The sequence below is a fragment of the Scyliorhinus torazame genome, chromosome 14, assembly GCF_047496885.1.
Source record: "Scyliorhinus torazame isolate Kashiwa2021f chromosome 14, sScyTor2.1, whole genome shotgun sequence".
NCBI lineage: Eukaryota > Metazoa > Chordata > Chondrichthyes > Carcharhiniformes > Scyliorhinidae > Scyliorhinus > Scyliorhinus torazame.
Genome location: NC_092720.1, coordinates 45,779,162 through 45,792,839, shown reverse-complemented (window position 1 = coordinate 45,792,839; position 13,678 = coordinate 45,779,162). Strand labels below are relative to the sequence as shown.

Genomic DNA, 13,678 nt, shown 5'->3' with positions numbered 1-13,678 from the left:
TCTGCGATGAGCTCTGATGCTCCGCATCATTTGACAACGTCTGACTCCTGCCCACAGTAGCACTTTTCACCATCCATCTGGGTGTTCCTTGCCTGCGAGCTGGTCATTCCATCACACGGTGCCATCGAATCCCTGGTGGGACGGTGGTGGGGACGGTTGGGGGATGGGGTGGAGAGCCCAGGCCACCCACAACGACTGCCTATTCGGCCCCACTCTCCCCGCTCTCCCTCTCTGATCAGCTCACTCCTCACACCCATCTGCTGGAGCACCAAGGCAGGTTGTAATAGTGTGAACAGGTATTTAACATGACAAAGTATATACAGATTTGTGCCCTCGCCTTTATCACTAAATGTGCCCTGCACCTTTGCCACTTTAATTTTTCTGGCCCAATGGGCCCTAACGCTACGTCTAGGTGGATCCACAGACAGTATAGCAAGAATGGAGATGGCCTGCCGTGATTCCCGGCCCTGTGACCTGGGTCCCCATTGACGGCCGTCTTCTGGGGCGACCGGGCCTGGATGGTCCCGGCTGCTGCTCTAGTGTCCCAGTTGGCGTGGTGCAGCTCTGTTCTGCCCGCTGCCCACCAGTTGCGCCAGGGATGGGGGGGAGTCACCGCCACAGGATCCCACCTCCTCCTCACTCGGGGTGCCCGATAGTCCCTGGGCTTCTCCGTGGGGCAGGGGTGCAAGCGGAACTATCCCTTGTGACCTGGAGGGCCGCTCTGATCTCGACCAGGGTCTGCATGCTCATGGCCATGGAGCACAAAGAGTGGACCATCTCCATCTGGGAGTGTGCCACCAACGTCTGGGCCTGTGTCACATCAGTCAGTGACTGCGCCATATCCCTATGGGACTGGGCCACCTTCCTCTGTGTCTGAGCCACATCGGCCAGCAGCCATGGCCTGCTGTGACTGGGCCATGCTGAGGAGTGCCGCTACAATTTCCAAGTGACTCTGGCACATGTCTGCCTGTGAGACGGCAAACCTGTCCTGGGCCTCGGCCAGCGCCTGCACAGAATGCCCAGGTCCATAGCCAACACCATCGCCCCCCAATGCCTCCATCACGGACGCACCCATGTGGTTCACGGTTGGACTCCTCCAACTGCACCTGCAGTTACTGGATGCTCGCCGACAACCCGTCATGTAGTCCCTGGCTCTGCGACTGTATCTGCACAATCGATGGGACTGTCTGTTCCAGAAGCCTGAAAACCATCTGGATGGCAGTTAGTTCATGGGGTCGGCCTGCCCTCCGACCGTCCATCCCCTCGGTACTCCTACCTCCACCTGCTGTACCGGATCAGCTGTGTGTTATGCAGCAGAGAATGTCCCAGGTGCCTCTTCACTAAAGTGCCCAACCGAAGTGAGTGCCTCGGGGATGGTGGAGGGTGTTGGAGACAACTGCGAGGGGAAATCCGTATCATCGTCCGACTCCGGGGTGTCCTGCATCTCGGGCCAAGGGCTGGTGTCCGAGCTGCTCTCATCGTCAATGCTCGCCTCACGGGGGTGGGGCTCATGGGGGGACTCCCGCTGTGGCACTACAGGGGGCAGGGGACGCCAGATGGACCTGCCCTATCTCCAGCAGTTCCTGCAAGGCAAGACGCATGATTAGACCACTGGCCGGGGGGAGTGGGGGTGAGGGTGACAGCCATGTGGGGGTGAGGTTGAGTGTGAGGGTGGTGTGGGGGTGAGGACGGTGTGGGGTGGTGTTGGGGGGGTGGGGAGGGCATTGACACACGTGTTATGGGGAACCGCTTCTCAGCAGGGTCTAACATCCTCGCCCACAGCCGATCTCCACCCCGGCGACATCCCTTTCCTCCAGGTCGCCAACAACGCCCAGTCCTCTGCTCTGCCACAGGTCAGGCGGTCCCCCTCCAGTTTTCTCTCTCTTCCGGTGGTTGTGAGCAGTCTTCTCCTGGGAGAGGGGAGTGGGGGTGGGGATGGGGGGGTTGGAAAACAACAGTGTTCGACAGTCCGACGCATGCAGCTCAAGGATTGGGTTGTCTAGGGAGGAGGGGGGTTCACGCGTGTGTGGGACGGGGTTAGTGCCAGGGGCACAGTGTTGGCTACTCAATAGGCCGCCCTGAGGAGGTTGTGCAGTTTTGTGCTGGGTGCTCCAGATAGTGTTCCTGGTGGCACTGACCGCCTCTGCCCTGCACCTAGGTATGGTGAATGGCGGTGGCTGGCAGCCTCCTTCCCATGCGGGGGTACAGGGTGGCCACTGTGCCCAGGAGGGTCTCCAGTTCGGCGTTGGTGAAGTGTGGTGCCGCACGACTTGCTGTCATCCTGTTGACTGGGATGGTGTGTCGGGGAGTGAATTGTGTACATGCAGCTGCAGCTTGTCTCCTGAGTGTCAATCTCGGACACGCCAAATCTCACACCACTTCTCATTGGAATAGAATGTGTTCTACGTGCTGCTGATGTTAGCCCCTCAACAGTCGTTGACTTGGTCCAGGTGCGGCGGCAGTTTTGCTGTTGTGGAACTCCACGAATCCTGCACCATGTCAACACTTAGGGCTGGATTCTCCGATTGCCACGCTGAAATCGTGTTCGGCGATTGGCCAGAGAATCCGTTTTTATGCTGAAATCGGGGGCGGTGCTGCTATCCGGATGCTCCGCCCCTTCATAAACGGCATATATCATGATATCCACATCAGCATATCATGGTGCAATCACACACACACCGATGGACAGGCAGTTGGACCAACCAGCACACACATAACATCGCAGCCAATCACCAGTGAGAGCACATGCACTATAAAACAGGGAACACCACAGTTCCCGCTCATTCTACCAGGAGATAGCTCAGAGCACAGAGCTCACAGCGCTCTACTCAGACATAGACCATGTGCTGAGTGCCTCACTAAGATCGTGATCGGGCTGGGTCCACAGGTTAGCTGGTGAAGCACGTACCCAAGCCAGTAGTTAGTTGTTACCGTTGATTAGACAATAAAACAGAGTTGTACCATCTACAGCCGTGTTGGATCATTTGTGCATCAGAACACCCAACACGACATGATACCAGTAGTGGACGCAAACCAGCGACTGTGAGACCTACCTGCACCCTTTCAGAAATCCGCCATCCTGCGACATGGACACCATCAGCCCACCGCAGCCGCTCCGAATCGCTGGTAATCTCGGCGTAAACTGGAAGCTGTTTAAACCGTGCTTCCAGCTCTTCCTCGAAGCCACAGACAGGGAGAATTCATCGGACACCAGGGAGATCACCCTCCTCCTCTCCGCGGCGGGCAACACGCCATCCACATCTATAACTCCCTGGCATTCGCGGAAGGCGAGGACAAAACAAAATATAAGACGGTGCTTCTGAAGTTCGAGGAACACTTCAGCGTGGAAGTCAATGAGAGCTTTGAGAGGTACCTATTCCAGCAGCACCTGCAGGGTAAGGATGAGCCTTTCCAATCTTACTTAACACACCTCCGTATCCTCGCGCAGTCTTGCGGCTATGGGGCCACCTCCGACTCCATGATACGGGATCAAATAGTTTTTGGGGTCATCTCGGACACCCTACGCCAGCAGCTCCTTAAAATAAAGCGCCTCACCCTAGCGACTGCCATCGAGACCTGCATCCTCCATGAGAACGCGACCAGCCGGTACTCCCAAATCCAGGCAGCCGAAACAGCACGGCACGGGTCCCACGAGGTGGAGCGCGTCCAGTCGATCGAGTTCCTCCCGGCCCGCGGCCAGGACGAGGGCGGCCATTTCGCGCACTTTCCGAGGCCTCCCGCGCTTGTACGCGCCAAAAGAGGGGACGTTGACGCAGAGGAACGTGATGCGCAGGTGCGCTCTACGCAGGACCGCACCACAATGAACACAACGAACGCCATGACGTCACGACGTGCGGCAACTGTGGCTCCACCCACTTAAAGCGGCAATGTCCGGCCAAAGCGCGACAATGCCTTCGATTTGTTCTGTTCTTGGTACAACCTCGTTGTTCTGTTGCACCTGACACCTTCTTCTGTATATAGTTTAGCCTCATGTACATGTTGTAAATATTGCACACACATACTCAGATGCACTCAGTACACACTTCTATTTATTATCATGTAGGCACATATCCTTTGTGAAAGGGGGGGGATGTCATGATATCCACATCAGCATATCATGGTGCAATCACACACACACTGATGGACAGGCAGTTGGACCAACCAGCACACACATAACATCGCAGCCAATCACCAGTGAGAACACACGCACTATAAAACAGGGAACACCACAGTTCCCGCTCATTCTACCAGGAGACAGCTCAGAGCACAGAGCTCACAGCGTGCCACTCAGACATAGACCATGTGCTGAGTGCCTCACTAAGATAGTGATCGGGCTGGGTCCACAGGTTAGCTGGTGAAGCACGTACCCAAGCCAGTAGTTAGTTGTTACCGTTGATTAGACAATAAAACAGAGTTGTACCATCCACAGCCGTGTTGGATCATTTGTGCATCAGAACACCCGACACGACAGCGTAATCGCTGACGATGTGACAGGGGGACACTATCTGCCACCATGTTGTATGGCTTGGCCGCCGCTGGTCGCCACCATGCACATGTGCGGCCACGACCCAGCAATTCCCCATCCGTATCTGCAGGTAAAACCGGTGGCTTTACTTGGCGCGGCTGCTAGCCCCCCCGCTGGGCGGAGGATCGGTGCAGGTGGCGCCGTCGACTTTTTGGCCGTAAGACTAGACACATGCTCCGACATAGCCTCAAAATCAGAGAATCCAGACCTTAGTCTCAGTAGCAGAGAATCCCGCCCATGGAGTATCAGAGTGGATTAAAAATTGGCTTAAGGACAGAAAATCGCAGTTGTGGTAAATTGTTTTTCAGACTGGAGGAAAGGAGATAGTGCTGTTCCCAATGTTCAGTGCCAGGTCAACAACCTGCATGTATTGATGACTTGGAAATTGGAATACAGTCTCAAATTTCAAAATTTGGCATAATACCAAACTTGGAGGAGCGATTAACAATGAGGGCGAGAGCAATTGACTGCAACTGGACATAGATATGCTAGCAGAATTGGCAGACAAGTGGCAGATGGAATTTAATACTCAGAAGTGTGGCAGAAGAGCTTGGCAGAGACAATGTTGACTTAATGGTACAGTTGTAAAGAGTGTGCGGCGACAGAGAGACCCAGGGTTCATGTGCATAGATATTTGAAGCTGGCAGACATAATGGGCAAGTAATTAGCAAAGTATAAGGGATCTTCAATAATAGAAGTATGGAGTATAAAAGCAGGGAAGTAGTAAAGATCTGGGCTGGAATTCTCCGGCCGTTATGATTCACTTTACGCCAGCACCCCTGCCTGTGGGTTTCCTGACGGCGTGAAGTGGCTTCAATGGAAAACCCCATTGACAAGTGGCGGGAAGAAAGGATCCCACTGCCAGTGAACGGGGCGCCACCGAGAAACACGGAGAATCCAGCCACTGGTTTGGACACCACTGGAGCATTGCATCCAGTTCTGGTAACTGTGCTTTAGGAAGGATGTGAGCGTCCTGAAGAGGGTGCAGAAAGAAAATTACCAGAATGATTCCACGTACGAGAGATTTTAGCTACAAGTAAGGATGGAGAAGCTGGAGTTGTTCTTCTCGGAGCAAAGAAGAAAGAAGGGGGATTTGAGAAAAGTGTGGAAGATTATGAGAAGTTTGGATAAAGTAGACAGAAAATACTGCTCTGTAGAAGGACTAACAAACACAAATTCAAAGTTTTGGGCAGGAGATGGAGGGCGAATGTGAAATATTTTACCCAGTGAGCGCTAATGACTTGCTGCCAACAAAAGGTGGTGGAAGTAGACATGATAAACAATTTCAAAAGGAAATTGGATCTGTATTTGAGGAAAATAAAATGGAAGGGTTCTAGGGATAGAGCAGGTGACTTGGACTGACTAAACTGCTCTGCAGAGAGTCAGTATGAACTCAATGGGCCAAATGGCCTCCATCTGTGCCACCATGATTCTATGACTTCCATACTATAATCACAAGAGCACATTTACAGTAGGTTTCCTTATGCCACATTCAGATTTACTCTGCAGTTTTACAGCTTGTCAAATTTCAGCAGTAAATATTTGGATACAAATATGGCAATTCTTGATTCCCTGGAATAATGGTACCTGAAGGGGAAGGTTTTTGTCAAAGCCTGTCTCTGCACCACAGGGAAGTGAGATGTCACAGAGTTAGAGGCCTGCCACCCATGAGGGAGAGGAGAGAGTTCCCCTCCTCTGAGTGCAGTAGGCGGGGGCCACCCTGTCGAGTAGTAGGGGCGCCTCTCGATAAAAATGAAATACTGCAGGTGCTGGAAATCTGAAATAAAAACAGAAAATGCTGGGTTATCAGGGGATCGGTGCTGCCAGACCTGCTGACTTTATCCAACAATTTCTGTTTTTATTTTACGTTAGGCCACCTCCCTGTTCAGTGTCATTTCCCTCTGCCCAGGGGCGGATCTACTATGAAACTAATGAAACTTAAGCCTCAGGGCACCCTAATTCACCAACATCAGACAAATGCAACATTTGCATGTCTCATTTGTTATTGTGCTAAACCCCTCATTGGCCTGATTGAAGTTAGTGAATGCTATGCATAATTTCAAAGCGATGAAGTAACTGTGGATCCAACACATTTTTCAAGTTTACTGTGTATTTAAGTGTAGGTGGAATTCTTGTTCCTTCTGCAAAAGGCTGGTTAATGTGGTCAAGTTCATTCAACAAAAACAGTAACCACAGGGATGACACAGTCACCTTTGGTGACATTTTTGTGATTCTACAGCATTGCCGTGAAAGATTAAATCTGAGATAAAAGTTGAAGGATATTTCAAAGTGCAAAAGGCTAACAAAGCAAATGCAGTGGTACAAATTCTACTGCATTGGTACTTGCAGAGTGCTCGTTGCAAATTACATAGCCTTAGCACATGCAAAGAGACAGTAGTAGAATTGTTCCTGTAATATTCACAAAGTCACTGCTAACATATTGTGAATGCTAAGTGCGTACAGAAAAAAGCACATTAACATGACACCTTTCATGTTATTTTTAAACATAATAGGAGTGATTTTGATGCACCCAGCTGTCAAGGACACTCCTCCTCACAGTTTATCAAGGCCCAACTTCTGTGTCATCAGCAAATTTTGAGATTGTGCCCTCCATTCCCAATCGTTTATTTGCACCAAAAAGAAAAGTGGGCACAGCACTATGTTACATCCAACTCTGCAACCTCAACTGTCCTCATTTACCCCAGTAACTTTGTTATCTGTCCAACTTTCTGCTCAGGTTGGTTCATTTTTGAAAATAAGCCTCTTCTAACACATTATCGGGCACCTTCTGAAAATCCATACGCCCCTCATCTATTGCATTATATATCCAATAGATTAGCTCCCTTTTTCAAAACAACATTAGATTGAAACACAACTTACCTTGAACAAATTTGTGCTCCTTTTCATTCGCCCATGTATTTTGAAATGCTCCCTCAATTTATGGATGTTAATAGTTTGTGCATGAAGTAAACGGCAAAGGGGAGTCCAAAGAGTTCATAAAAAATATGTTTATTCAGCATAACAGCAGTATTTACACAGTGTTGTGTTATTCACCCTGGGGTAACACGGACTGCAACTGGATGCAGTTGGACTGTAAAGCATACATCAAACTTAGACGTTGGTTCAATATGATTTATTGAACTTCTGTAACAAAGCACACAGCTTGCTGTAGGTTGACACTCTACTAATCTAAGTGTATTAACTCTCACTAACTAGACCAGACTAGCTCTGATCCACATGTAGAAGGTGCTCACTGATATATACACCCTGACTGTCACTGCAGTTGTCACCAGTGGAAAGAGACGGAGTGCTGATGCCTCATGTGTTTAATAGTAGGAAGCCCCCCTCTGGTGTTCTGTCTGTTGATTGGTTGTGTTCTGTCCTGTGTGTTGATTGGCTAACCTGGGTGTCTGTCACTGCCTGTCTTTACCTCATGATGTGCATGGGTGCATATTGTGACACACAGGACCCAGTTACACATCTCAGGGTCCTCACTCATCAGCTGACCTGTTATACTAGTGCTGATTAACTCACAGCCCAATCAGCACTAGGGAACAATCACCCCCACTGAATGAGCCCCATGCAGGGTTATAACACCCCGACCCCTCAAAGTCTGAAAATGACCATGGCGGAGAGGCCCAAAAAAATTGAGGAGAACAAAGAGGACAAAAAACTGGTGCAACAAAACTGCAATGGCCGGACGATAACAACAGAAAAAAAGTGTTTCGGGCTCAACAAGGCACCACAAATGGGGAACAGGACGGACCGGTGTACACCCCGCTCAACATTACATCCGGCCCAACACCACATCCGGCCCAACACCACCACTAACCACATCAAGGGCGAAGCCGCTAACAGCCGAACCTGGGGACGGTGCACACCATAGTGTCTGATCCATTGACCCAAGGCCTTCCTGGCACTGCGGAACTTTCAACCACAAGGTGAGGGGAGGGAAGGGATCATCAGGCAATGCCCAAAACTACACCCATATACCCCAAAACACTCGCCTCAGCATACAGAAAAAAAGGGATAGTAACTGTGTCCACCAAATGCCCAGGAAGCTGTCACCCTTAGAATTTATATAGTACCGATTCAATCAGGCACATCACAAAAAAAATAGGGTCCACACACCCCTACAATGTCTGGAGTCAGAAAACCTGCAGCCATGCAACAACATCAATAGCCATGTAAAATCCCGCTGTAGTCCATCTCAGAGTCCCAACCCACTGGAACAGTCTTTCAAAATCAACGTCACAATCACACACCTTAATGACAGTCCAAAAGGGCGGCAGGCGACCCCAATAAGGACTCTCCAGTAAACCATTCTGCCACAGCAAGCTGGCATCGCAAGAAGGCCACAAATGGAAAACAGACGAAAATGTTGTGCAACCATCACCAGACGCCGCCCTGATGACATCACGTTCGTTACTGCCAGATACAGCACCAGCACACGCGCCCCACAAGCTGGCGTCAATCCTCGGCCCTGCATTCACCTGCCATTTCAATACAGGTTTCAAAAAAAGGCCTCGCAGCAACAAAAGTCCATCCCTCAGCCCACACACATAAAAACAAATTTCAGGGAAGGCGGACGATTTATCCTGGTCGCCAATGAAGTAAACGGTAGAGGGGAGTCCAAGGAGTTCCGAAGGAAGACATTTATTCAGCATAACAGCAGTATTTACACAGAACTCTGGGCGCGATTCTCTGAAATGGAGACAGAGTGTTCGTGCCGTCGTGAAGGCCGTCGAGGCTCACGACGGCGCGAAACCGTGTGGTGTAAGAGTGGTGAGGCTGTGGAATGCCCTACCTGCAACAGTAGTGAACTCGCCAACATTGAGGGCATTTAAAAGTTTATTGGATAAGCATATGGATGATAATGACATAGTGTAGGTTAGATGGCTTTTGTTTCGGTGCAACATCGTGGGCCGAAGGGCCTGTACTGAGCTGTATCGTTCTATGTTCTATGTTCTATGAAACGGCCCCTATCCCACCGATTCAGGGCCCGAAAATGGGCTAGGAGCGGCGCTGCGTCATTTACGCACGCCAGGCCTTGGCACCGCGTAAAGGCGCCGCCGCGTACATGACGCGGCTGGCGCCACATAACTGGCGTCACCCGCGCATGCGTAGTTGCCGTCCTCCCCGAGTCCGCCCCGCAAGAAGATGTCAGACGGAACTTGCGGGGCTGCGGAAGAAAGGAGGTCTGCCTCCAGAGAGGCCGGCCCGATGATCGGTGGGCACCGATCGTGGGCCAGACCCCATTTGAGGCCCCCCCCCGGTGCAGGATCCCCCCCCCCCCCGAAGGCCGCCCCCCCAGCTTTCCCGCACTGTTCCCGCCGGCAGCGGCCAGGTGTGGACGGTGCCGGGTGGAACCCGCCGTTTTGGGCAGGCCGCTCGGCCCATCCGGCATTGAGAATCGCGGGGTTACCGGTGAATCGCCATTTTGGCTGTCTTGGGCGATTCACTGGACCGCACCACGCAAAACGCGATTGTGCCGATCTGGCCGTTTCCGTGAAACGGCATCGGACCGGCGTTGCGTAAAAATTTGGCGACCCAGGCGATTCTCTGAAATGGCACGGGAGCAGAGAACCGCGCCCTCGGTATCACATCTCAGGGTCCTCACTCCTTCCAGTTATCTGCTGCAGCAGCTGACCTGCTATACTTGTGCCGATTAACTCACAGCCCAATCAGCACTGGGGAACAATCATCCTCAACTGGATGAGTCCCATGCAGGGCCCTAACAGTGTACAATTCACGCAAGTCTAACTGGTCTGCATTAAACTCGATCGGCCTGTCGCTTGACTCTGGCCTGCTGAGTAAACTCCTTCATTGTGTCATAGGGGTCAAATGAAACAGAAGAGGTTTTGAACGCTTGGTTGTGTCATAACTTTAGCTGTAATTAGCACTTACGAAAGGAGTGACCATTCTTTAATGGAAACTGGCTGCATGTGATTTGAATGGTAATTACAAGAACAGTGAAATAAAATTAACCAGTAAATAGAATTGAACCCAAGTGCTGCAAAGCAGGTGGAGAATGCTTCAGAATGATCAATTTCCGTATATTGAATAGAAATGTTCACACATCAACACAACTCTTTTGAAGCATTCTGCATTTTTTTTTACACAAAGCTTGGTTGAACGGGACCCTTTGAGATTAATTACCACAATTAGTGTGCCTCTTTTGGGAAGGAGATAATTCAGTCAAGGGTTTTAATTCTGATTGCTATCCACATTAAAATACCTGTTCTTGTCTCTGTGGGCTGCTATTGCTGTGTATCATCAAACCAATCTCAAAAGAAATATTCAGACAACGCTTTGCTGGTGAAAATCTCGATGGATTATTACACCTGCCTAATTGGTTCAGATGTTGCAGGATAAAAATAATGCATTTTATTAAGGGATTTGCAAAGCAGTTCCAGTGCTTGAGTGATCAGGTTGCAGGCTGCAATAGGTAAATAGCAATTTAAAGTAAGTAGACAATCTTAAACAGGAATTTCAAATTATCACACATAATTAATGGAAACTAATAAGCCACAATGCGGTCAATACGCAAATGCTTGCTGCCATTTCTGGTAAAGTCTTTTGTATCTCAAAATATAGTAGCAGTGGAGAAATGATTCTTGGCTATGTCAAAGCCTCTTCGGATTGCTCGTATTAAAACCGCAGTGTGTATGATTCATGTAATGATGCATAACATACACATTCAGATATTTTAAATTCTTTTCAGGTGCACTTGTGCTGCAGCAATGAGGAACATTTAGTCCTAGACGTCTTCAAAAGGCACATAATTGTAATTCCAAGAATAGCTGACTGGGGAATGGAAAGTTTGCATTCAGTTTTCCATTCTGCATTATAAAGAAGTGTTTTACCTTGCCGTCCATGGAAAGATACGGTGAAATCCACTCTTAATCTGTCATAAACCGGTGAATAGCACTAGAGGGGTCTTTCTCTTTATGCGTAACTCATGATTCATTTGTTGTCAGGATCATGAAATAAAATCTAAGAGAAGCAGCCAAACATGAGTTAGTAACACCAAAGCATTAGATAAATTGTGTATTATATAAGGGCACATGCAAAATTATTCTTACATAAAATAGACTGATGTTTACTAAAGTTGTTTTTACTGTTCAACTACATGGAGTGCCTTAATTGTAATGCCGTTCAAAACAACAGCAAAAATGGGGCAAGGTAGGAAACCCATATCTAAATTACATTAAAAATAAAGTAGTAAATGTATTTTACCTACACATTTACCAAACCTTTCAAAAGAGCTGATTCTAATTTACTTAGGAATGTAGACCAGAGGAAGCCTTCCTTTACATTTAAAAAGTTACAAACACATTCCCTGAAGATTCCCAACAACATCCCCTCCCCCCCTCCCCCCTCCCCCCCAACCACTGCAGCTCCACCCTTCCCCTTTCTGATTTACAACTTATCTTTTCAGTTTCAATGAGCCACTGAAAGTGTTCAAACAGCTAGTGACCTGTTCGCACTGGTCCCAGATACCCCAGACAGTGATATCATTTGGACGTCTGCGGGCAAGTGCAATTCCACCAAATGGCGAACGCAGTTACATTGCCACACACAGCAAAATCTGGCCTAATATTGGCACCAGGGCAGTGCCAGTGAGAAGATCCAGACATGTGAACGTCTGAGGAAAATAAATTGCGCAGAAATTACACTCAATCAAATAAGTGTCTTTGAATGCCCATCAACTCCAGCAACTGTTTAACAGACACATAATTAATAAGTATTCAATTGCTACATGACCTAGATATATAAAAGTTAAAATATAACGCATGGCATGTCAAGATGATTGCGAAGGCCTGAATGTGATGTGTCATGACACAGCATATTATGAACTTTCATTCAATATTTTAAGAATTTGAAAGCATTAAAATGGCCATGCAAAATGACCTTTGGAATTTTGAGCTGCACACAATCCTGAGTCTGAAGAAAATACCTAATTAAATATGGACCTTCACAGCCACCCAGGGAATTCACACATTCCTTTGTTTATGGATGGCCGATCAACCGAAGAACTACATTCCAGCTTGTCGTTCTCTTTCACCATGGACAGAGAAACTCAAATCTGCGTTAGATGGAGATGAATTTTCAGCTGTCAAATGACAACACAGGATGTGTAATCAAGCCAGTTGGCTGGATAGCTAGTTTGTGATGCAGAGCAAGGCCAACAGCGCAGGTTCAAGTCCCATACCTGCTGAGGTTAGTCATGAAGGTCCTGCCTTCTCAACCTTACCCCTCATCCGAGGTGTGGTGATCCTCAGGTTAAATCACAACCAGTCAGCTCTCCTACAATGGCAACTTTATATTACTTTAATCATGCCACAAACCTTTTTTTTGTAAAAGGACTTTGAACTTGTACAAGTCACATGGTGAGGAAAGCATTTTATCGGCAGATTTTAAAATAAAATGTTCTACAGAGTTTAATCAGAAAACCAGCACATCAGTTGCAAGCCATCTAAGCAGCCAAGGTAATGAACAACAACACCTTGAAAGTAGGGGAAAGACTCCTCCCAACATGCTCCAACTTTGAGTTCACCTGATAATCAACTTTGTGGACATTCGACTACAGGAAGCCTTCCAGCCCACTGTGAATCCTTTGTTTTACAGGACCTTTGCTTCAGCTAAAGCATCAACTCATCGAAGAAACTATAGGCCTTTCCACAAAAGACATTGAGACAATTATAAATTGTAATTGTATTATTTTATCTTCCTCTGTATCTGATCTTTGTGTGTGTGATAATGTGTGTGAGTTGAGTGTGACGCTGCATTCTAATCCTCAAGGGCAAATTTCGCTAATAAATAACCTTCTTATTTTTTAAAAACTGACTAAACTTTCTGTTGGGTTTATTTCAATTGGGGCCATCACTCTGAAGGTAAAAAAGCACATACCTTTAACATACAAACAGATTGGTCAGGGGCAATAAAATTCTGGCCATGACAGGTGGTATTGAAATGGAGAAATAAATGCTGGTTGCGACTTCCCTACCCAAGAGCACTGTAAAACCAATCCCCGATACAAATTAAACCTTGCCTTCTAACCTGATATACATTCTCAAACACACGGCTACATCCACAAGCATCCATACAAGAAGATTTTGCAAGATCCTTCTTCACTTCTGTATGATCAAC

The 13,678-nt window shown here is 48.3% G+C and overlaps 1 protein-coding gene across 2 annotated transcripts in view; it reads right to left on the bottom strand.

Annotated features, from left to right (window-relative positions):
* Positions 1-13,345, bottom strand: part of LOC140389696 (uncharacterized) — a 101,851-nt gene extending 88,506 nt beyond the window's left edge. Inside the window, exons 1-2 of one of the 2 annotated variants that reach the window (XM_072474081.1) lie at positions 12,741-13,345; positions 11,392-11,521 (exon numbers count right to left, since the gene is read on the bottom strand). The gene's annotated coding sequence lies outside the window, so the exon portion shown is untranslated. Of the gene's footprint in view, positions 1-11,391; positions 11,522-12,005; positions 12,133-12,740 lie in introns of those variants that run through there. The other variant, XM_072474080.1, reaches the window with a different exon arrangement.
* Positions 13,346-13,678: the final 333 nt, after the last annotated feature.